This window comes from Mustela putorius, unplaced genomic scaffold, assembly GCF_011764305.1.
Source record: "Mustela putorius furo isolate JIRA1106 unplaced genomic scaffold, ASM1176430v1.1 tig00000083_pilon_pilon_pilon, whole genome shotgun sequence".
Taxonomy (NCBI): domain Eukaryota; kingdom Metazoa; phylum Chordata; class Mammalia; order Carnivora; family Mustelidae; genus Mustela; species Mustela putorius.
The window spans coordinates 40,489,211-40,513,627 of record NW_025421273.1 but is presented as its reverse complement, the minus strand read 5'-3'; the positions used below and the strand labels follow the sequence as shown (position 1 = coordinate 40,513,627).

Genomic DNA, 24,417 nt, shown 5'->3' with positions numbered 1-24,417 from the left:
ATCTAAACACTTTAGACAAGTTCAATTTTCCATCTTGATAATTATAACTATTTTTGCTTTTAATATGTATTCATTAAGATCTCATTTACCTATAGCATTTTGTTTTTGGACTCAATTTATCATCTACTGTGAATGAAAAGTGACATTGTCTTTAAAAGTTAGAGAATAAATTTTCTGATGGTTTTGACAGACTACCTCCATCAAAGATTATTTTTTTAAGCTTTGGGATATATTTGACATATAATATTGTGTAAGTTTAAAGTATACAATATGTTGACTTCATACACATATAAAATGAAATGATTACCATCCTAATGTTGGCTAACATCTCCATCATGTCAAGTAATTACTATTTCTTTTGTTGTCCGGCATTTATGATCTACTCCCTTAGCAACTTTCAAGTACATAATATAGTACTTTTAATTATAATCATCATGCTGTACCTTCATTACCCAGACCTTACTCATTTTATAACTAGAAGTTCATACCATTCAACTAACATCTCCCATTTTTTCCTACCCACCAGCTCCTGGTAACCACTATTCTTATTATGAGTTTGATGCACACACACACGTGTTTGTGAGAGAGGGAGAGAGAGGGGGAGAGAAAGAAAAATAACTTCTTACACTTTTATGGGTAAGACATTGTCAGATGCCTGGAGCAGGTGCTTTCTGGGCTGGCGCTTTCTGACCTTTCTGAGTCTTTGGAGAGGCTGCCTCTGGCCTGCAGCTTATTGGACAGGAACCTTCTGGGCTGGAGCCTTCTTGTCTGCAGTGACCACCTTTTTTGCTGGAACCTTTACAGCAGCTGTGGCAGCTGCACACTTAGCAGAGGGTGCTTTTTTTGGAAGAAAATTCCAGGAGAGCTGCTTTTTTGTAGCTTCCTAACTTTAAACTTGATTATTCTGTTCCTCATTTTCTTGGCCTTCCTGATTTTTAACAATCAAAAGCTGTCATCTTGGCTCTCCTTTCTCTGGCTTTCATCTTCTTGGCCCATCCTGTGGCTGCGCATTTTGTACTGATATCTGTCTTCTGCCAGGCTTGTCAGACACACTTATGACTGGCATCGTGTGGACCCTTGAAGTCCGTGAGCTGTATGCTCTTGAGAGGCAAAGCCTGACTCCTTACCTGAGTGCAGGGTCCATCAACCAAAGGCCTTTTCTGATCAATAACATCTATAATCTCAACCACCTTACCCTCATGAAGTCCAAAGGAGATTAGACCACCTGGCCAACCGCCACAAAGCTCCTGAACACTGTTGTGGCAGCGTTGGGCAAGAGGAGTTTGGGTGTTTTTATATTCCATTTGTAAGTGACATCATACTGTATTTGTCTTTCTCTAACATTTCACTTAGCATCATGCCCTAAGTTTCATCATGTTGTTACAGATGACAGGATTTCCTTTGTCATGGCTGAATAACGCTCCGTTGTATATATATGGGTGTATATACAATGGAATGTTACATGTACACATATATGTATATATACATTTGTTCCCCACATATTTATCCATTTATCTGTTGATGGACACTCAGGTTATTTCCATATCTTGGCTGCTGTGAATAATACTGTAATGAATGTGGGAGGGCAGATATCTCTTCAGGATTCTGTTTTCACTTCCTTTGGATATGTATTGAGAAAGATTGCTAAATTGTGGTATTTCTATTTTCTAATTTTTCGAGGAAGCCCCATACTGTTTTCTCTAATGGCTGAACCAATTTACATTCCCACAAATAGTGCACGAGAGTTTTCTTATCTCCACATTCTTGCCAACACTTTTTCTTTCTTGTCTTTTTGATAATACAATTCTAACAGAGATGAGGTTATATCTCCACATGGTTTTCATTTGTGGTTTTTCTCTGACAATTGGTAAAGTTGCACCTTTTCATGTACCTGTTCCTTCTTTGCAGGTCTATTGAAAAATGTCTATTGAATCTCTGCCATTTTTTTTTAAATTTTTAATTTTTTATAAACATATATTTTTATCCCCAGGGGTACAGGTCTGTGAATCACCAGGTTTACACACTTCACAGCACTCACCAAAGCGCATACCCTCCCCAATGTCCATAATCCCATCCCCTTCTCCCAAACCCCCTCCCCCCAGCAACCCTCAGTTTGTTTTGTGAGATTAAGAGTCATTTATGGTTTGTCTCCCTCCCAATCCCATTTAATTTTTTTTTCTGTTGAATTGTATGACTTCTTTAAATATTTTGGATATTAGCCCCTTATCAGATATGTGATTTGGAACTTTGTAGGTTGCCTTTTCATTTGATAGATGATTTCCTTTGCTGTGCAGAAGCTTTTTAGTTTGATGCAATCCCACTTATTTATTTTTGTTGTAGGGATCATAATAAATAATCATTACCAAGACCAAGTCAAAAAGCTTTTTCAACAGGTTTCTAGAAGATTTATGGTCATTTTCATCTTTAGGTCTTCAATCCATTTTGAGTGAATTTTTGTGAGTGATGTAAAATAGGGGTCCATTTTATTCTTTTGCATGTGGTTATTCAGTTTTCCTAACATCATTTATTTATCCAGTTTTCCTAACATAATTTATTTTTTATTGAGGACGATACTTTCCTCATTAAGTAGTCTTGGCTCCCTTGCCAAAGATTAGTTGACCATATATGCAAGGGTTTATTTCTGGGCTCTCAGTTCTGTTCCATTGGTCTATGTGTTTTTTCACATACCAGTACCATACTGTTTTGATTACCACAGCTTTGTTCTATAGTTTGAAATTAGGAGGTGTTACACCTCCAGCTTTCATCTTCTTTCTCAAGACTGTTTTGGTTATTTGGGGTCTCTTGTGGTTCCACATAAATTTTAGGATTGTTTTTCCACTCCTGTGAAAAATGTCACTGGCATTTTTATAGAAATTGCACTGAATCCATAAATGGCTTTGGGTAATAAGGACATTTTAACAATATTAATTCTTACAATTCATATTTTTCTACTTGTAGGCCTTTTTAACCAAACTTTAGTTAGGTTCTTTGAGCTCTTTTTTTCGAGGGAGACTTGACTTTAGCTTACCTTTATCACAAATCCTGCTGAGTCAGTTTAGTGAGAAATTATCCACCCTTAATACAGAGTTAAGTTCCTTATACTCTCCCTGGGTATCCTCACCCTCTACTTTTACTTGTTTTTATTTATTTATTTTTTAAAGATTTTATTTATTTGACAGAGAGAGATCACAAGTAGGCAGAGAGGCAGGCAGAGAGAGAGAGAGAGGAGGAAGCAGACTCCCTGCTGAGTAGAGAGCCTGATGCAGGGCTAGATCCCAGGACCCTGGGATCATGACCTGAACTGAAGGAAGAGGCTTAACCCATGTGCCCCGACTTTTACTTGTTTTATTTGGAGTTTTATCTCTTTACTCCTGATGTCTTGAATAAAGTCTCCTTTACTGTTTTAACAAGCCTGTTTTTTTTTTTCTTTCTTTTTAAGGAGTTTAGTTTATTTGACACAGAAAGAGAGACAGTGAGAGAGGAAACACAAACATTGGAAGCAGGAGAAGCAGGCTCCCTCCTGATCAGGGAGCCCAATGTGGGGGCTCAATTCCAGGACCCTGAGATCATGATCTGAGCTGAAGGCAGATGTTTAACCAACTGAGCCACCCATGTACCCCTGTTTTAACGAGACTTGAATAGAGAGCTCTTAACTATAGTCTTGAATAAAATCTTCTATACTGTTTTAACAAGTGTCAGAATAGTTTTTCTTTAAGTTTTAAAGAAAAAATACTAATTAGTCATACAAAATCTTGTTCTTACAATTCTATGAAGACCGGCTAAGAATTGGTTATGGTTATCTTTAGTGTAGGTCACATTCTTTTCTGGTTACCCAATGTGAGAGCTCATTTAGCATATTGTTTAAGAAACCCTGGTATAAGTATGGATATTGGGCACATTTTTGAAACTGAGTATTTTCCTTGGGCGGGAAAAAAAGAGATCTTCTGCCCCAATTCTCCAATTTATAGGAGTGGGGGATTTGGGTTTATTACTGGGGTTTTTAGTACAAGAAGGCCTACTATTGGTATAAAGTGCAGTTTTATTCACCTGTGATAATTTATTTATTGGAGGAGGGGTTGTACACAAAGAAAATAGGGTATTTTAAAATGAACAGAAAGTGGCAGATAACATCATACAAAGGAAACATAAAAATTCTTAAGATGAGAATTTCAGGTGAAACTCTGTCTTCAAAGTCAACCTTCATGCAGACAAAAACACCTTGAAGCAGGTATTCAAATACTCAGAATATAAATAGCTCCCTGGTGTCATTCAAGCCCAGGAAGAACCTCTGTCCCAGGCAGCCAAGGGCAAAGACCCTGAGTGCAAGGGGATTGAAACCGAGCTCTCTGAGGGAACTGCCTCAGCAGTGAGGCCAAATTATACAGAGACTGAAGCCTGTTCCAGTCCCAGTTGACACATATTCGAAACAATTCTCCAAAGCATTAATATTCCAAATAATGCCATCAAAGAACAAAGCCCAACTTTATTTAAAGGAACAGAAAATACTCAGCACTCAACTATTTAAAATGTGCAGTGCTGGTCTCTTACCTAGATTTACCAGGTGTGCAGTGAAACAAATAGAATTCACCACTAACAGAGAAGTCAACCAATAGACACCTAATACCACCACCACCACCACCCCAAAGAGATAGAATTGGTATAGAAGGACTTAAAAACAGGCATGAGTAATGGACTTTCTATGGCTAAACATAAAAGGAAATAGGAGCATAACAAGATAGTAAGACAAAATCTAAGTGGATCTTCCAGAGTTGAAAATTACAATAACGAAGATAAAATATCAAATAAGACACATAATTCCCTTAAAATCAGGAATTTGTGAAGGACATACCACCAAACAGTTGAGAAGTAGCATAGGACTGCTCTTAAGGTACCATAGTGCTGGGTTTCTATTCCCATCTCTGCAGTGACACCTGTGGATCCCTGTTCAAGGTAATTACCGTGCCATGCCTCAGTTTTTCTCTCTGTAAAATAAGTATAGTAATAATATCTTTTATCAGGCTTGCTAGGAGGGGTGAGAACAGTTCATATTTGTAAGGAACAGAGAAGTTTGCAGGACACAAATTTTAACAGCTATAAAAATGTTTATGAAATAGAATGAACACAACCCAGCAATCCTCCTACAAACGACCAGGAAGCAGGCTGCCTCTCAACTCACCTCCAGGTTTATTCTTGGGTCTTCTCCATAGCCAAAGGGCCTGCAGAGAGCTAGTGCTTTATCTGCCCTGCTGGAGTTCAGGAGTGTCAGGAGGTCCCAGAATGCTGAAATGTGCTTGCCCTCCTCTGCTTCTGGCAGTGTTTGAAGCGGCTGGGCGGTCTTGCCACTATTTCAGGTAATGGAGGTGACCCCTCCTCTTCCATCCTCCATTAGTGCTCTCATCAAGTTGGCTCATATTGCTCCCTTGGGTCTCTGGGAGTCACCCCGTTCATAGAGGTCTGCCCAGACAGCGACATCCCTCAGAGACGTTTCCCTGTCCTTCTGTCCCCAACCTTGACTGACGCTTTCTACAGGTCAACATACTTCTAGCAAAGTGTATCTCTCCCACTAGTTTATCAACTCAGCAAAATCATGGATCCTGCCTACAAGTGAATTTAGCTATGAAACAGCTTCCCAGTGCTGATTCTACAATGGCATCAGCTGAAGGCATTTCAAAGGCCAACCCCTGTGATTCAGATTTAATTATTTTGGGCTGGGTCCTGGCATTTGTGTTTTGAAAAACTACCTTGGTGATTCTAACATGTAGGCTGGGTTGAGATCTGCTGTCTCAGAGGACAGTTTGGGCTTTGCCATGAGGTTGCACCTGAGTGCAGGGGACACTTCAGTCCATATCCACTTCATAATGCTCCAGGCAGGTGGAGACTTCAGTCACTGTGAGTCCCACCCAGGCTGCAGCTTGGAACTGCCTAAAGATGACTATACTAATGAGTATAGTTTCTCAGAGATTCTCACTTGATGAAGTTTGGGATTGAATTATCACTAGTTCTGAAGATTTCTGGTGGTTCTAAGGTATCATCAAAGTAGAGAAATTCCTCTTAAAAAGGATCTGATGGTCAGTAGAGGTTTTTTTGTTTTTTTTGTTTTTTTTGTTTTTCTTCCTGGCAAAATGTTGGTAGTTCTCAGGGAATCTCTGGGGCCCAAGACAGGTGACCAAGGTGTAATCTAGGAAAGACTTCCTAAGGTCTGACACTTATACATACGAGGATGTGGATTTAAAGGAATTAATTTCACACAATTTCAGTGCTGTTTATCTTTCTGAAAATGAGGAAATTGGGTATTAAGCTTCAAACCTTAGGGAAAAATCCTCAGATTTTGGAGAAACTTTCTTTTCTCTTTTTTAAAAACTATGTATGCATGTATGTATGTATGTATGTATGTATGTATTTCTGATATCTATTCTCCAATGTGGGGATCAAACTCTGGACTCCAAGATTAAGAGTCACATGCTCTTCCCACTGAGTCAGCCAGGTGCCCTTAGGAGAAACTTTAATTGTGTCTTTGTAAAACATTCATCTGTGAAGTTTCTTGGATAAATTTTGAAATGAGAAGGGAAACAGTGTAGAATCTTGGGAGGAAAAGTATTTGAAGTTAATGAAAGTATAAAGTGATCCTGGTGTCCTTTGTGAAGGAAGATCACAGGCTATAAGTATGGATAACTGTGAGGGCTGGTAATAATTTCTGATGTGCCAAGGAAGTGACTAAGAAGTATTATATTTTTATTTTTTAATAATTTTTTTAAAAAAATTTATTCATTTGAGAGAGAGTAAGAGAGAGAGAGAGCACACAAGTGGTAGGGACAGGCAGAGGGACAAGCAGACTACCCACTGAGCAGGGAGTCCAACACAGCCTTCGATTCCAGGACCTTGAGATCATGACCTGAGCGGAAGGCTGATACTTAACCAATTGAACTAGCCAGGTGCCCCAGGAAGTGTTTTATTTTCTGAGGAAAAATGGAGTCTTTTCAGCTCTTTGAGTGCCAAAAGGAAAAATAAAGACAATTAAGTACTATGAAATAAGGGAGACCAAGAAAAGAGAAATGTTAGAGAGAAACTGTGGCATTTTATTTTTAAAAACAGATATTTATTTGAGAGAGACTGTTGTGTGTGCACACGTGCACACACACGGGTGGGCAGAGGGACAGGAGAGAATCCCAAGCAGTCCCTGCTGAACTGGAGCCTGATGTGGGGCTCAATCTCACCTGAGATTGTAACCTGAGCTAAAACCAACAGTTGGAAGCTTAACAGACTGAGCCACCCAGGCGCCCCAAGAAACTATGGCAGTTTCTACCTAGAATGTGTCATGTAAAGTTGAGATGACAAAGAAGACATGGCCTTGGAGACAAACTCACACAGGGATTCTCACTATAAGAGAAGCCACCTTCCCAGTTTGAAGACAATCAGGGAGAGAAAGAGAGGGAACGAGAGAGCATTTAATCGACCAGACTCCGAGAGGGACTTTTCCATAGAGAAGGAGCAAAGCTTTCTACCCCAGTGTCTGATTTTTCTCCTCATGGGTCAATATTAGCCTCATAAAAGGATGTGCATTTCACTATGATTTAGAACTGCTTCTATTTTCAAGGATATGAGAGGAAACAGGTGAGCTGATAGAAAATCACCAGTTTAAAAGATTTTTTCATTACCAACATAAAATATGACCTAGGAAAATGTATACAGACAACATTTTGGAATGAAAGGGAATCTGGAAGGAATGGAAAGGAATGTCATTGTGTAATGACACCAGTGTGCCTGCATAGAAATAGTTGTCAACAGAAAAGAGGTTTGAGGAAGAGAAGTCAGAAATTATGGGTATGAGTGGGATCCAAGGGGAGTTTTTGCTGAGTCCTGGAACTAGTGGAGTTGTACAAGGAGATAAAAGGGAGTCCACAGGCTCTTTAGTAGCAAAATAAATATTTTAGGTAGAAAATCAAGGCTTCAGGAAACATGAGTCTAGAGTAGAGAGAGAATGGCATCTCGGGACAGGTTTTGACACCCTTAGCCAAACTGAGAGGGAAGACTGATGCTAAGATAGGAGAGTAGACAACAGAGGAGTGATTGACACGTTTCCTGGCAGTGAATATATTGGTGTAGAGGGAGTTGGAGGCCATTGAGGCAAAAACTGGCTCTGATGCGTAGGAATTGGCCACCACCCACCATTGGCATTGGGCATCAAGGCCCTGGTTTTTAATATGGGTACTGTTTCTTAGCATCCCCACCTGACTTGTGATTCTAGACACACGTCTTACCTTCTCTTTGAGTCCTGGTATCATCTGACGCAAAGGAGGATAGTTGACAAATCTTACATGTGATTGAGTCAGGCTAATTTTGGATAGCAGCCCTTTCAATTAATTCAACGGTTGGGATTCCATCTGTCAAATCCCTTCAGCTGTATCTAAACTAGTGTTTGGATTACTGGGAAAAGATGTGATTGATTTCTATTAGGACAGGGGTTCACAGGATTCTGGGCCACATACCCCCAACTAAATAAAAGATTGTCTATTTTCTGCAAATGCACATTCCTCACTTTTGAACTTTTCTTTTGATTTCACTGAGAACTTCTAGTTAAGCAGGAAGGGCTGAAACCCCAGCCTCTATAAAACAGTGGAACTAGCTGTGTTTTCTTCACTCTGGTATCAAAATAGTCTTTTCATTAAGTATCTTTCCCATGGACGATGGCAATAGCATTCTCAGGGGCACTCCACTTATATTACTTCCACTTATATATAGTGTTCAGATCAAACATCCTTGTAGGGGTTTGGTGGAAAGAGAACATTGCTCCAGGGGTGGAGGAAGGGCCTTTGAGCCCTTGTGGTGGTGTGTCAGTCCTGGCCTGATGTGCCTACAGCTAAGTCTGTCAGTGAAGTTTGGGTTGGTTCTCCCATGCCTGTGAGTCCTAGCTGTGAGCCTCTATCTGGGACAAAAGTAGTGTTTCCTAACCAACCCTGTTCCCAGCTGCAAATATTTATTTCCACCCCAACTAAAGATAATGGGGACCCTTTGGTGACCCATTAGTCAATTGAATTCTCACAAAGTTTATATTCTCCATGGTTAAGCAATACTGTACAAAGACCTTGAGTTCTTCTAGTCATTGTTAGAAGAGTGCAAATAAGGTTGTACCTGTGTATTAAATGATAAAACTTGTTCATAAGAAAGATTTGTGAGGCTGGGATCTGTACAACACAAAAGTAAAATAACATTTCCTGAGCCAAGTCGATAAACCTGACTCAGGAATGTAGAGAAACAGGTCTAAGGAGCTGTAAACTAAAATAGTTTACCTTCTCTACCATGTATTCACATCATCCAAAAGGTGAGTGCTGAGGCTAAGAAGCATCAGCTCTCAAGAAGTGAATTGGGGCCAGGAACATTAAATAATGGGACCTTTTTCACACAGCCAAGAATACTGATAGCATGAATTAACCCTACTGGTTCCTTTATCTACAAGTTTTCCCTGTGGTTAATGATCGTCCAGACCCCCCCCCCCAATGGGGCTGGGGGAATGATGAAGGATCCCAAGTCACTGTAAAGCTGACCTCCAGCCCCTCCTGTTGGCCTCTCTGTGTGTATTTGGTCCCATCCAAGCCCTGGCCAATAGCAGAATTTGGGGATCCTCCAGTTTAACTTCACATTTGATATTCATTCTGTTGATATTGGGAAGAGAAGGACTCATGAAATGCCTTGTTTTTCAAGTGGAACTGGGATCCAGGTTGAAATTTCCAGTGTAGAATCTGGGTCAGAGACAGAAAGTGTGGGTCACTGCGACTGGGAATGAGGTCTGCAGAGAGAAAGGCAGGAATATCAGGCACAGAGATCCCATGAAGGGCTCAGTACAGTTGTGCTCATCCAGAGCATGGTGGGGGTGGCTGGAGAGCAGAGATAGTAAAAACAATCTGGGAAATGACCAAGTGAGAAAGAACAAATACTAGTATATTGGGCACAAGAAAACATTTAAAGAAAAGACAAAGTAATCTCAGCAATTAAGACTAAATTAGAACTCCCGGTAGTATAGGTTCAACTGAAAATATAAAAAAAGGATTTTAGGCTAGGTTTGCATATACTTATGACAACAACAAAAAAGATAACAAAACAATAAAGAAATAGCTAAAAAAGGAGAGAATAGTGATTTTTAATGAAGAAAGGAAACAAGATCCAACATATGCATACTGGAATTCTATGCAGAAGAAAAACAAAACAATGCAGAAGAATTAATATTTAAGCGATTCTCCAAAAAACTCCATGTAAATAAAAGGCATTCAGTGACATACAAAGGGATACCCAGTGAATCTGGAAAAATTGATTTAGATTTGTCATCTCCAAGAATATTATAGTAAAAGTATTTGATTTTAAAGATAACAAATTTCCCTAGAACATCAATAAAATACAAAAGTCACTTACATAGAAAAATCATTTTGACCTCAGATTTTTTGACAGTAACATACAAATGAAGACATCACTACAATAACTTAAAAAAAAAACCTTCAAAGAAAGAAATAGGTGATCCAAGGATTATATCTCTAGCTAAATTGTTTTTCAAGTATTATGGTTATATAAATACAGATTTAAATACACCAAAACTCAGAGAATATGGTATCCAAAGCTCTTTCTGAGTAATATACAAAAAATAGGAGGGGGTTATGAAATTTTTGGCAAAAAATTTAGAGGGACCATTGAATATATTTAATTGTATGACTAAGAAAGTAAAGGGTAAGAGAATAGAATTGTTGTTTGCCTTGACATTAAAAAGTAATAATGTTATAAAAAGGTGAAAGGGAAGGTAATGAATTAGAATAAGCTCAGCAGCGGTCACTTAAATAATAGTGGAGTCAGTAGATATCATTATAAGCTGGTAAATCAAATAGTAGAGAACTAAGTAAGGGATAGTAGACTAAGAACATTATTAAAGATGTTATTTAAAAGACAATCTCAGGAAGAAGACCTCAAACTTTCATAAATCATGGAAGAAACTGAAAAAGAGAAAACAAAAGACATTCAGAAAACAGAAGTATATAAAAAATGCTATACCCAGTTAAGAATGAACATAAATATATCAATCAAATGTGCTTCATTTACTTATTAAAGTACAGAACATTTTAAATCGTCTTACTAACCAAAAGCCAACACTACTGTTGTTCAATAACACTAAAAATAGAGGGATGGGTAAAGTGTGTATGGGACAAATGTGTACAACAATTTGAAGGCTAACGAGAAACCAGAGGTTTAATCCAAGATGAGGTAGAATTCAGGCCAAAAAGCATTAGATGATGAACATCTCAAAATGCTACAGAACAAAATGTAGGATGATAGAAAGTATGAATATGCACAAATAACACAGCAATTACGTAAAGTAGTATTTCTCCTTGCAGGAGGTGCAAGGAGAAATAAACAGAAACACATAGAAGACTTTAACATTTAAAACACTATGTTTAGTCCAAAAAAGACCAAGCAAATAAAAACAAGGATATAGTAGATCAAAATAGCTGTATTAAGGTAGATTTTATTGATATGTGTTGGTATATATTTAGATGTGAAACTTTACATGCTTAATATCACCCCACACCTGTCAGAATGACTAAAATCAACAAAATAATGAAAAACACAAGGTGTTGGAGAGGATACGGAAAGAAAAGAAGCACTCATGCACTGTTGGTGGGAATACAAATTCGTGCAATCATTGTGGAAAACAGTATGGAGATTCCTCAAAAAGTTAAAAGTTGAACTACTCTATGATTCTACTACCATACTACTGGGTTTTATCCAAAGAATACAAAACCAAGTATTTGAAAGGATACATGGGGTGCCTCTATGTATATAGTAAAGTTATTTACAATAGCCAAGAAATAGAAGCAGCCCAAGTGTCCATTGATGAATGGATAAAGAAGACTATATCTATATGTATATCTCTAGATATATCCATAAAATTTCATTTTTATGTATATGTATATGTATATCTATATATCTATATATCTATATTTTATGGATATGTATATCTATATCTATATCTATAGAAATTTTATGGATGGAGCATAATGGAGTTAGAGAGTATAATTTGAGTGAAATAACTCAGTCAGTGAAAGACAAATGTCATATGAGTCCACTCATATGTGAAATATAAGAAAGAAAAGAGGGAGAGAGAAAGAGAGAGATAAAGAAATCAAGAAACAGACTCTTAATTATAGAGAAAAACTACTAATGGTTATCAGAAGGGAGGTGGGTGGGTGGGGGATGGGTGAAACAGGTGATGGGCATTAAAGAGTGAACTTGTTATGATGAGCACCGGGTGATGTACGGAATTGTTCAATCACTCTATTCTACACTTGAAACTATATAACACTGTATGTTAACTAACTAAAATTACAAACTTAAGAAGCCAAAAAAGGGAAACTTTATGTGTTTATAATACAAAATATTTTATTTTATCATAATAATGAGATGATTTTATCTTATTAAAGCACTCTTTACTTTTTATAAAATTGATTGTAATGTAGAAGTGATACAAATAATATCCTTTGATTATAATACAATGAAACTAGAATTAATTATAAGAAAAAAATAGCCCTTCTATCTTGGGGGGAATATCTCTGTTATGCAACTACTGTGGGGACTATAAAATAGAATTCATAGGATTCAAAATTGTAAAATTTTTTAAAAATAAGAATGGATGAGGCATTGAAAACATCCAAACTTAAGAGCTAGTGTGAGAAAAATAAAATTAAAATAAAAGTAAAGTAATGCAAAGATTTAAGAAAAAATATATAAGAATATATATAAGAACAGGGTTAGTGACAGATAAAACAGAAAAAAAAATTGAATAAACAAGTCAATAGACTTTGTAAAGAAAAAAATAAAAGAGATAAAAACACTAGGTAACCTAATAAGAGAAAAGGAGAAGGTACAAATTTACAATTTATTAAATGATTAACGGTCATAGCCACTGAAACAGAAACAATTCTATAAAAGCTATGAGAAATTACTGTATGGACCCCTACAAATATATATGAAAACCTAGATAAGGGAAAAATATACAATGAGAATAAAATTTACTAAATTTTAACTAGAAAATTTACTAATTCATCTATTTAGAAATAGTTAAACCAAACTATTCCTATGAAAGAAAGAACACTTTTTAAAGAAACACTACTTAAAATAGCACCACATCTAGATGCTTTCGTGAGAGATTCTTACTCTGTGGAGACTAGATAATCATAGTCATAAGGTTATTTATGTTTTCCAGAGGGAATTTTTTAAAAATTCTTTTAATAAAGCATATTAAATTTAATATGCATATGGATAATAATAGCATGTAGGCATGTTGATGTAAAACTATAAATGAAACATGAACAAGTAAAATCCAATATCACTTGAAAAATAATAAATATAAACCAGTGAAGTTTATCCTGGGAATGCAAGAATAACTCAATATTAGCATATCTATTGTGTACCTCGGTCCTAAAGTTAGTAATATACAGCAATTTGATGTTTAGCTACTTAGAGGTGTTTCCAGTGGTTCCTGCCAGGGATGACTTAATGGGTAGGCGTCCAATGCATTCACACAGGTATTCATGCTTAAAAGAGCCCACACTTGGTTTAATGCTCTGCTGTGGCCATCGTAAAATTCTTAACTTTTTCACAAGGGGTCCCATATTTGGCATAGACTGATCTGGAACTGGATCCTGGCTCTGTCACCCATTTTTTACCTGTCCTTGGGCAAGTCACTTAAGCCTGGCTATACCATGCTATTATGGAGTGCTATGGTATGGATGGAAGTTGGTATAGGGTAATGCTAAATGCATAGTAGTGCCATTATATTTGACAGATACATGGTAATTACTATTGCTATTGTTACAGTGGCAGTGGTAGCTATTGTTTGTACCTAGGTTGGTGTTTTGTTTTTGTTTTGTTTTGTTTTGTTTTTCAGCCAAGGTCTAGTATTAGTAAAAAGGAGGGAGTAGGCAACTCTGTTTGAAGCATCAGAGATTACTTTATAAGGAAAGGGATTATTTAGCTGAGTCTTGAAGGCTGAGCCCCATCAGCCATGAAGAAGGGCATTCAAGATGGAGTGGAGAGCAAATAGAAAGGTAAGGAGGTTTGCAATCATATGGGCTTCTGTGGGAGGTCTCATGGTGGCCAGGAGCCTGAATCTGCAGCACCTGGGTGGCTCAGTGGGTTAAAGCCTCTGCCTTCGGCTCAGGTCATAATCCCAGGGTCCTGAGATCGAGCCCCACATCGGACTCTCTGCTCAGCAGGGAGCCTGCTTTCTCCTCTCTCTCTGGCTGCCTCTCTGCCTACTTGTGATCTCTGTCTGTCAAATAAAGTCTTTAAAAAAAAAAATTTCACCTCTGCTATCTGCATAACCTTGGACAAATCACCTCACCTCTTTGTGTCTTAATCTTTAAAAACCTGTAATGATAATATGGTACTTAGAGGCTCCTTTTGAGAATTAAGTGAGTTTATGTATGCAAAGTACATAGCAGAACACCTAGCAAATTGTACATGCTTAATAGATAATATATTATTCATGGAAATCTGGGTCAAACAAGAAATTTAAAAGAAGTGGGTAAGGGCCAGTTCAGAGGATTAGTGTGCCATGCTAAAGACCCTAAATGTGATGTTGAAAGTAATGGGAGGTAATTAAAGTATTTAAGCTCTATTGTGACATGATCTGACCTGTCTTCCAGAAAATTGTTATGACAGCATTATAGAGATTTAAAGAATTATGGAATAAAAGTTGACTTCCAGTTACCACTGCTTTCCCTGCTGGCACATCTGACAAAGACAATTTCAATTTCTAGTTAAGCAATAGTCAGGATTCAGCAGATAAATTCTCAGCTCAAGAAAGTGCCTTCTGGCCACAGCATCTGTCCTAGGAGGCACCCTGGTGAAGTCTCAACCATAATTCATATCCTAAATACCACTTATACCCTGCACCCAAGAAAGAGTCAGAATATGCTCTAGATTGCCGCCCCTTATGATATCTCTTCCAAACCAACTCCAGGCTTGCGGAGTCAGACCTAGAACCTGCTGAGAGCTTTAACACTTCCAGTCCCATGATGCCAATCGACGTCCTCAACATTTGCTATTGCTGCCAGAGGATCCTTGGATGCTTCATTCACAGCAGATGTAATGGCAGCCCATAAACAATGTGTATTGAGCACCCACTGTGCTTAGAGCATAGGAACAAGACTACAGAAAGCTGCCACAGCAAAGAAGCAGTGGGAGATGGTAACACCTCTTGCGTAGTGTCTGACACCCCTGTCAATAGCATTAGCTCTTCCAGGCCATTAAGAATTTTTCAATATGACAAAAAATGTGCCAATTTCTAAGGTATCTAACAGCTGGGGATTCACCAGGCATTGGACAATTCTTAGAAAATGTTCAGAATTCTCTTTATGAATTAAAGAATGTTAATTTCGCATGCATGATCAATTATCTCTGAATTTCAAGTTGGTTTATTTACTCAAAATTTTGACCAGCAACTATTTAAAATAGTGAGAAACAATTTTTTGTGTACTATATTTTATTTTTAATTTATTTTTATTTTTCATTTATTTATTTGAGAGACAGAGAGAGAATCACAAGTAGGCAGAAAGGCAGGTAGAGAGAGAGAGAGAAGCAGACTCCCCGCTGAGCAGAGAGCCCCAGGCTCCATCCCAGGACCCTGAGATCATCACCTGAGCTGAAGGCAGAGGCTTAACCCACTGAGACACCAGGTGCCCCTATCATATATATATATATATTTTTTTATATAATTTTTAAAAATTTTGGGGATAAAAATATATGTTTATAAAAAATAAAAAATTAAAAGTAAAAAAAAATTTATTTATTTTCAGCATAACAGTATCATTATTTTTTCACCATACCCAGTGCTCCAAGCAATCCGTGCCCTCTATAATACCCACCACCTGGTACCCCGACCTCCCACCCCTCCGCCACTTCAAACCCCTCAGATTGTTTTTCAGAGTCCATAGTCTCTCATGAGCCCCTATTATATTTTATTTTAAAACTTCCAGTAATATCATTCCTGGGTATATATTTCTTCCAGATTTGGAAGACTTTGTTTTGCAATATGAACTGTTTTGAGATCTCACGAAAAACATAGTGCATACAATAAAACTGTATTTTAAAAGTTTGTCGATAATATAACTGAACATCATTTATCCCATTATTTAAGGAATTCTTAGGCAAAAAAAAGTCACTGATATTCAAAACAAAGCTTATTATATGTAGAAATATAATTATCTTTTTTTTGGTATTCTGAGTTTATAAAAACCTTTGCATAATACTATTTCACTTTCAATCGCAAAGTAATATTGAACGGTGGTGAGTGGTTACCTTCTGTTTTTCAAGTTTCCTTTTTTATCCTGCAAAATATAGTTCCCACAGCTATTCCATAATTATATTTACAAAGATAGATGAAGGACCTTGTTAAAGATCTCAAGCCTGTTCAAAAAATGAGATTGAATGGGATGTCAGATTGGTCAACTCTTCTATGAGAAAAACATTCTGGAGATCCATTTTGTGTGACAACAACATGCATTTAACAAAACAAAAAATAATCAATTCCATGCCAGTGACAGGAGGTGATTCAGCTAGCTGGCTGGCAGTAAAGGTTGTTCAGCAGGTTTCAGATTCCTAATTGGGTGTCTAGCTTGCTAAGTAGCAGCTGGTCTTTAATTAGTGGAAAAATTATTACCACTAAAAGTTGCTTTAAAAAGAAAAAGAACAAAATAATTAAAATGTTAGAATCCATATGGTGAGTGCTTATCCTCACTTGTCAATAGCTGTTTTCCTTCTTTATCACTAATAAGTTTAAAAATATTCATATGACACTTTTTTTTAAAAGTGTTACTCATGTAAACGTAAAATCCCCAAGAACTCCTAGGATGGAATAGCCAAAAAAAATGCCATGTGCCATCTAATAATTCTTTCTAACCAAGAAATTATCTTGGATACTCCCAACCCCATGGACTAGATGTCTAATTGATAAGTAAATCTTCAAAAAGCCCCATTACTAACCCCTTATTGAAGGGGTTAGTAAAACACTGAGTTGATTTTTTATAAATGCAATGACACTGGTGAAAATTACAGGAAACCCCAATTTGCCGTAATTTTTGTAATTTTATTTCTTTTTTAAAAGATTTCATTTATTTATTTGAGAGAGAGAGAGAAAGAGAGAGAATGAACATGTGGGAGGGGTAGAGGAAGAGTCAGACTCTCCACTGAGCAGTGAGCCCGATGTGGAGCTCAATCCAAGGACCCTGAGATTATGATCTAAACTGAAGGCAAACTCTTAACTGACTGAGCCACCCAGGTACCCCTATAATTATATTACTATTATATTTAGAAATCAAGTTTTATAAAAATGTTATTTTGGAGATAAACCAGTCTTTGTAAACATTGAACATGCCATGAAACACTACAGTTAATTATATACATAGGGCAGTATTCTTACCTCCCATATAGATAAAGCTGTGTTGCTTAAACTGATTACTTATAAAAATGTTTGTTTTTAGTTTTTATTATTTGAGTTGGGAGTTGATGGTATAGCAGAGAGTGTGTGAATTTTGGTGTTAGTAGAACTAGATTCAAGTGTTAACTTTTCTTCTGCTAACCTAATATGTCCTAACTCATCTTTGGCTCTATTTTTAGTTCTGCAAATTAAAATCCAACCTGTCAGATTATTTTAAACTCTACGAAATACTTAGCATTGTTTCTGGGATGCATCTCAAATGCTTTTCTTATACGTATTTCAATATGCATGTAATGCATTTCAGTTATCTGGAAAAATCAATGATCAAGTCCACCTCATGCTCTAGTGACATGATATCAATGAGGAAAAATTTATGTATCTAATATAATTTTGAATAAATATATCATTCATCAATCTTTGAGACTTGCACACTTTTTGGAACTTGAAGATCATTTGACTTTTACATTGTTCACCCCAGGGTAGCTACAGAGAATGAGACTGATTTAAATGGAAATATTAATATAATATTAGCTCTCCATCCTTCTGAAACTTCTAACTCACATGAAGAAGAGTTCTCATATGCATATCCAAGCTAATTCTCAAATGTATGCCTGTCGTAAAGTGCCTGCACTTATTGAAAAGAAACATAGTCACACCCAACGGTGTGGTCCTTAGTGGCTGCGCTGGGACAACGTGCCTTCTTTCCTGACAGAATGAGAAGCTTACTTTTGTTCTTTAACCTTTAAAATCTTCTTGAAACCACTTTTCTTATTTTAGTATTACTTCTCCAAGTTCATTTCAGAATAATAAAAGCAATCATTCCTAATGAAATGTTTTGCGTCAACTTCTGTCCCTTTTTCTGCTTGCTTTTCAGCACTGCCTAAAGTCTCTGCCCATGCAATTTCTCCATGATTGTGTTCTGCATGTTGCTGGGTTCACTGCTGAAGTTCAGTAAATTTCAAATTATCATGCTCAGACAATGCCAAGTGGGAGAAACACTAACATGTGGTACAGTAAGATGCAAATCAGGCTATATAGATTAATAGCAAACATTCGGTTGACATCTCTAATTTCGCGTGGGTTGAAACTCAAACTTTATTGTGCTTCGTTGTGGTCTGCCATACCGCCCACTGTCTTTCCTACAGATGTTCTCAACATGTGAAGGGGAGTCTGAGCATTAACCCCCTGCTTCATATCAACAAGATGCAGATGATCATACCATAATTTGCTTTCTTTTCAAGACCGAACTGTTGATATGACATGATGGAAAACTTCATTGTTATACACTGTTACAAATGTCATAATTACTGCTACTGCTCAGCTATATGACCCAGCTCATCCACTCCATCACACTCAAAAGATACCCAAGTGACATTTTACTTTTCCTGCCCTTGGTTGTTCCCAATTCATGGCCTAATCATGACCAGCCTAGCCAGAATATGTAAAAAGTTTTACTGTTCCAAAGCATGGCAGTGATGATTTTTAAGTTGGTTTGGAACAAAGTATAAAAAATAATGGAGGATTTTCTGGCCGCTGTGTCCTGAATGCATTGGAGAGTAGGAAAGACCAGAGGTATTCTGCACATAAAAAAAAAAAAAAGTCACTGAGAAAGGAGGCCTGTCCCAGACTTTTCTATAGTTTCTTGGTTTTTCTCCTTTATCTATTCACGGATGTTGCCTAAAAGCACTGATGCTACAAGAAACTTCCAAACTCCAGTTTTTTTTTCTTGTAGGACCTTGAAATAAGTTTAATACAACATGACAAATTTGTTTTCCTTGCTCAACAATCAAAATGGGATCTCTTGCGCTACTTTTCCACCTGCCCCTTTTTGTCTGAAAATAACATTTTTTCTTAGACTTCCATTCTTCTTCTTCTTTTTAAATTTTTTAAAAATTCTTTTATTTTGTTGAGAGAGAGAATAAGTAGGGACAGAGGCAGAGGGAGAGAGAGTGAGAGAGCAGCAGACTCCCAACGAGCGCATAGCCCGATGTGGGGTTCAATCTCAGAACCCTGAGATTATGACCTGAGCTAAATCCAAGAGTTGACACACAACCGACTGAGCCACATAGCGCCCCTCTATAGCGCCCTTTTTAACAGTATTTTTCCATCATGCCCTCTGGAAGTTGACTCTCCCCTGAAGATAATGCTTCTTGCAACTTTCTTGATAAAAGACCATTCTTCTGGAAACCATCTTGAGATATAATTGGTGTCCTTATAACTCTCCACTGTGAATCTAAAGGATTACTTCTTCACTCTCAAGTACATGTATTGGCTTTTTTTTTTTTTTTAATATTAACCATAATTCCTCACCCAGCTGTCTTCTATTGATTGGCTGCTTGTCCCACAATCATCAAAGGCACACTTATCTGGCTTACAGACCCCCTTTTCCTGCCACCTTCTGTGATTTTCCTGTATAAGATTTAGCCAATACCCTGGTCTCTCATTATTTCATCTTTTTATGTCAAGTGATCTTACCTTCCACTTTACAACAGCCATCCATATGTTTCTCTGTAATCCTTCAACATGAGTTTAGCTGGAATTGTAAACCAATTGCAGACAAGAGTTTAGTCTCCTTCTTACTCTTTTCCCTCAACTATTTCCAAGACCAACCCATAAACCTTATTGATCGGTTTACTCACAAGCCTGTTGTCTCTCCCTATCTACTTGCAGTCACAGTCTTGGATTCCTTTTTAATATTATATATTCTATTTTTCATCTTTACTTGATGTTCTTAGTACCTCCAAATACTCTTGCCCCATTAACAATCTGTTCCACTTGTCTAAAATATATAAAATATTGCTGACTTTATCTGATAGCCTGGATGCTAAGTGAAGCTGAAAAAAGTGATGAAAACTTTGGTGTCACTACGGATTAATGAACATTGAACTCTCTTCTGAATAGCTCTATAAGCAAGGGTCATAGGCATCTCTAACTCAACATTTCTAATGGAATGCATCATCTTTCTTCCCTGCTTATTCCTCCATTCCTTCTATTTTTGTCCTAATCTGATTGAATGATGCTAACTTTCACCCAGTTTCTCAAACAGTTGGAATTCTCTTTCTCTCTTTTTTAAAGATTTTACTTATTTATTTGTTAGAGAAAAAGGAAGAGAGAGAGAGAGGACATTTATAAGCAGAGCGAGTGGCAAGCAGAGGGAGAAGCAGGCTCCTTGTTGAGCAAGGAGCTGGATGTGGGACTAAATCCCAGGATCCTGGGATCACAACCACCTGAGCTGAGAGCAGATGCTTAACAGACTGAGCCACCAAAGCGTCATTCTCTCTCTCTCTCTTTTTTTTTTAAACATCATTCATCTAATTAGTAATTAAGTCCTGTGGATTCTATCTTGTAAATCATTCTTGAATCATCTACTGTCTCAAACTTTACTAGCTCTGCCAAGGTCTAGGACACTATTATATCTAACTTGACCTTCACAACCACTTATTTGATTCCCTGTCTTAGATAGCTGTTCCAAAAATCATATATCTACATTGTAACCAAGAGTGAATCTTCAGAAACATAACTTACATCACATTAGTCTCCAGTCTAATATCCCATATAGATTTGCCATTGGAATTAATGACAACTTACAGTTTCTTCCAATAGCTTTTGACATCCTTTGGAAACTCACTCTTAGCTTACTTCTCACCACTCTCACTTTCACACTCTATGCCTCAGTTGCTTAAATATTATCTCATCCTCGACCTTTCACATTTGCTATTTGATCTAACACTGATTATCATTCTTCTCTTCATCTGGCTAATAACTTCACATTATTCTTCTCTTAGTTTAATAATCTCTTCCTACAGGATGAGCTCCCTTTGTTCCAGCCCTAGGTGTGTGCACACATATAAATGAAAAGACATATAAAAGACAAGGGCTAATATATCTGATGTCTTCCTTGTCAGTCTTCCATTACAGCATATATCACAATTTTTTTTTTCAAATTGTTTTTAATTGTCTGTAAATGTCTCTGCTATTAAGCCCAAATCTCTGAGATTTGAACCAAGTCTCTCTTGTTCACCTTGGAATCTTTAGTTCCCAGTATTTTGACAAAATAAGCATTAATAAATTAAAAGAGTTCTTTTTTTCATCTAAATAATAATGTGTAATCATCCAACAATAACAGTAAATGATACAGCACTAAAATGCCTCTCATCAGGAGCAACATCAATTGGGCCATTATATGTAGTCTTCATTATAACTTTACTACCTACTCTACCATTGAAGGTAATGAAGTAATGAAAAAATTCTATTATTGTAGAGGTAACTTTTTTTTATCATGGTTTTCAAAGTGGAAGTATTTTAAAATTTTGTATATTAGTTAAGATATAAATTCAGTGGCTATTATCAGACATTGCAAAATAATAGTTACCTATAAGACAATTTTTTTTCTCCTATACCCAAAATTTTTCTGCTATCTTCTGTCCAAACTAAAGTTTTATTTAGCTGAAAGACAGGAAAAGTCAATATTGGGAGAAAATAATCAATCTTACTTACATTTGCTGAAATATAGTTTATTTGCTAAATATTGTAAATTACATAGATCATTGTGTTGTCATGTCCTATTTATAATACAGGTCTGAAGTTATGCATTAGCTTCATAATATTTAGAAAATTCTAATATATTTTACTTTTCAGTTGGGCTTTTGAGAGCTGTTGAGTGAGTTCTGTCTCATACTCTGTCAAATATCCTGGTTGCAGTGATTCTAGGCTGCTGTTGGCCCAGCGCAGAGTCAGATGCTTTATCAGGTGCCAGAGCTGGGTTTGATTGGCAGCCTCTAATGCAACACTGAGGACCCTAACAAACACCCAAGTCAGAACAGACCATTCCAATTCCTAGACCATTCTAACTCCTTACACAGGGCCTGAGCATGGTACTTTTCAATAACTTTTTGTTCTGCTCTAACATGGGGTAAATAAGTAGTAGATGACTCCACAGTTATATTCCATGGCCATAATAATTTTAGACTAAGAACATTTTAGGGGTACCTGGGTAGCTCAGTGGGTGAAGACTGCTTAGGGCTCAGGTCATGGTCTCAGTGTCCTGGGATGGAGTCCCGCATCGGGCTCTCTGCTCAGTGGGGAGCCTGCTTCCTCCTCTCTCTCTCTGCCTGCCTCTCTGCCTGCTTGTGATCTCTGCCTGTCAAATAAATAAATAAATTCTTAAAAAAAAATTTTAAGCTAGGTACACTTTAAATTATATACTGAAAAGCTAATTCATTATATTATGAATATGAAATTGTATAATTTTCAAGAGTTTATAGTTTCAGTAAATATATTCAGCTTAACTTACTGTGATTACAATATACTTTATCAAAAATAAATTGAGAAATAGGAAAATAAAAGTAATTACGCATGATGGTTTTTGTTATTTGTTTCCTCCATCCCCAAATATCTTGATGTGCCAAGCCATGGTCGTCTCTTGCCTCCTGCTAGTCTTTCTGCTTTCATCCTTTCTTGTCTTACACACTCCATTCTTACACACTCCATTCCTCTGCTTAGAAATTCTGAGTATAACAACCAAAGCAGTTACAGTGGCTTTTGAAAAATGTCTTACTAGGTCCCATTGTAAACCCTTAATACTCTCTGATCTTTTCCCTACATATTTCTTTACTCTCCACAGTAGTCATGTGACTTGCTGTTGCTTGGACACACTAAGCATATTTCCCCTTAAGATCTTTGCACGTGCTGTACCTTCTGCCTAGAACATTACACACAAAACTCCTACCACTTTCCAATGTCCATATTTAAATAACAGTTTATAAATTACATATTTTCTGAAAACCACTCTCTACAAAAGAGCAACATTTTGCATGTTTCCACTCCTCTTACCCTCCTCATTCTCATTCACTTTACTCCATATTGCTTATCACATTCTGACATATTCAATGGTTTAGCTGCTGTCTGTTTCTCCCAGGTAACATAAGATACAAAAGGGAAAGGACTTAATTTTGTTCTAAAAACAGTACCTGGAATACAGAAGGCTTTCTATCATATTTGCTAAATGCATATATGAAAGAGCCTATCTCATTAAAAAGCACAAAATTAAATTATAAGAAATGGATACCAATTTTTCATTTTTAATTGGACACTGAACTGAGAGTGTATTTGAAAATGAGTTTCATGAAAATTATCTATAATATTTTTTCTTTAACTGTTGATTTATGTCCTGGGCTTCAGGCTTTTCAGGCTTGTGTGATTTCAGATAGCATATAGTAAAACAAATGAGCATTGGTTTGACACAACCTGACCTTTAAATGACAATGAGAGCAAAAGGGCAGAATGAATATGGCCTTGTCAAACTCTTATGAGAATAGAAAATTTCCAGTAGCCCCAGAGAATGTCAAAAGACGTGTTCCATAAATGGGATGGGGAACCAACTGAGAGGTTTTCATCAAATAAGGGTGACAGACAGAGGCCTCTCAAAGAATATATAATGAGGATCATCGAAGTCATTCAAACTGAAGAATGGGCAAGAGGTTGTGTGATTTATCTCACATTTTCAAGCAAGGCATAATCATTATGGAGAAATACTGTATTTTAAAAGGTAACATAATACTATAAAAATTCAGAACATCAAAAGATATAAAGGGCAGGGTCTTCTTTACATACCCCTCAGCTCTCTGATTCGCTTCCTCAAAGACACCCTCTGGTACTAATTAGTTTTATAAATTTCTGAAGATATTTTATGCAAATGCAATCTGACTATATTTCCTTTAAATATTTCTTTACTTTGAAAGATTTGAGGTAGGCAAGAACTAGAGAGGATAATAGAATAGGCATCAATGTACATGCCAGACAGATTTTAAGAATAATGTTGGTCCAAATTGCTTTAGATGTATATTAAGAAAACAAAATGTGCTTCACTAGCCTACAAATACACCACTATGTAACATACCACATGCCTGTTAACTCTTTCAAAGTTTTTACAAGTTAAAAAC

General features: G+C 36.9%; 1 pseudogene; it reads right to left on the bottom strand.

Annotated features, from left to right (window-relative positions):
- Positions 1-647: 647 nt before the first annotated feature.
- The window catches only part of LOC101678606, a 64,597-nt pseudogene continuing 40,827 nt past the window's right edge, over positions 648-24,417 (bottom strand).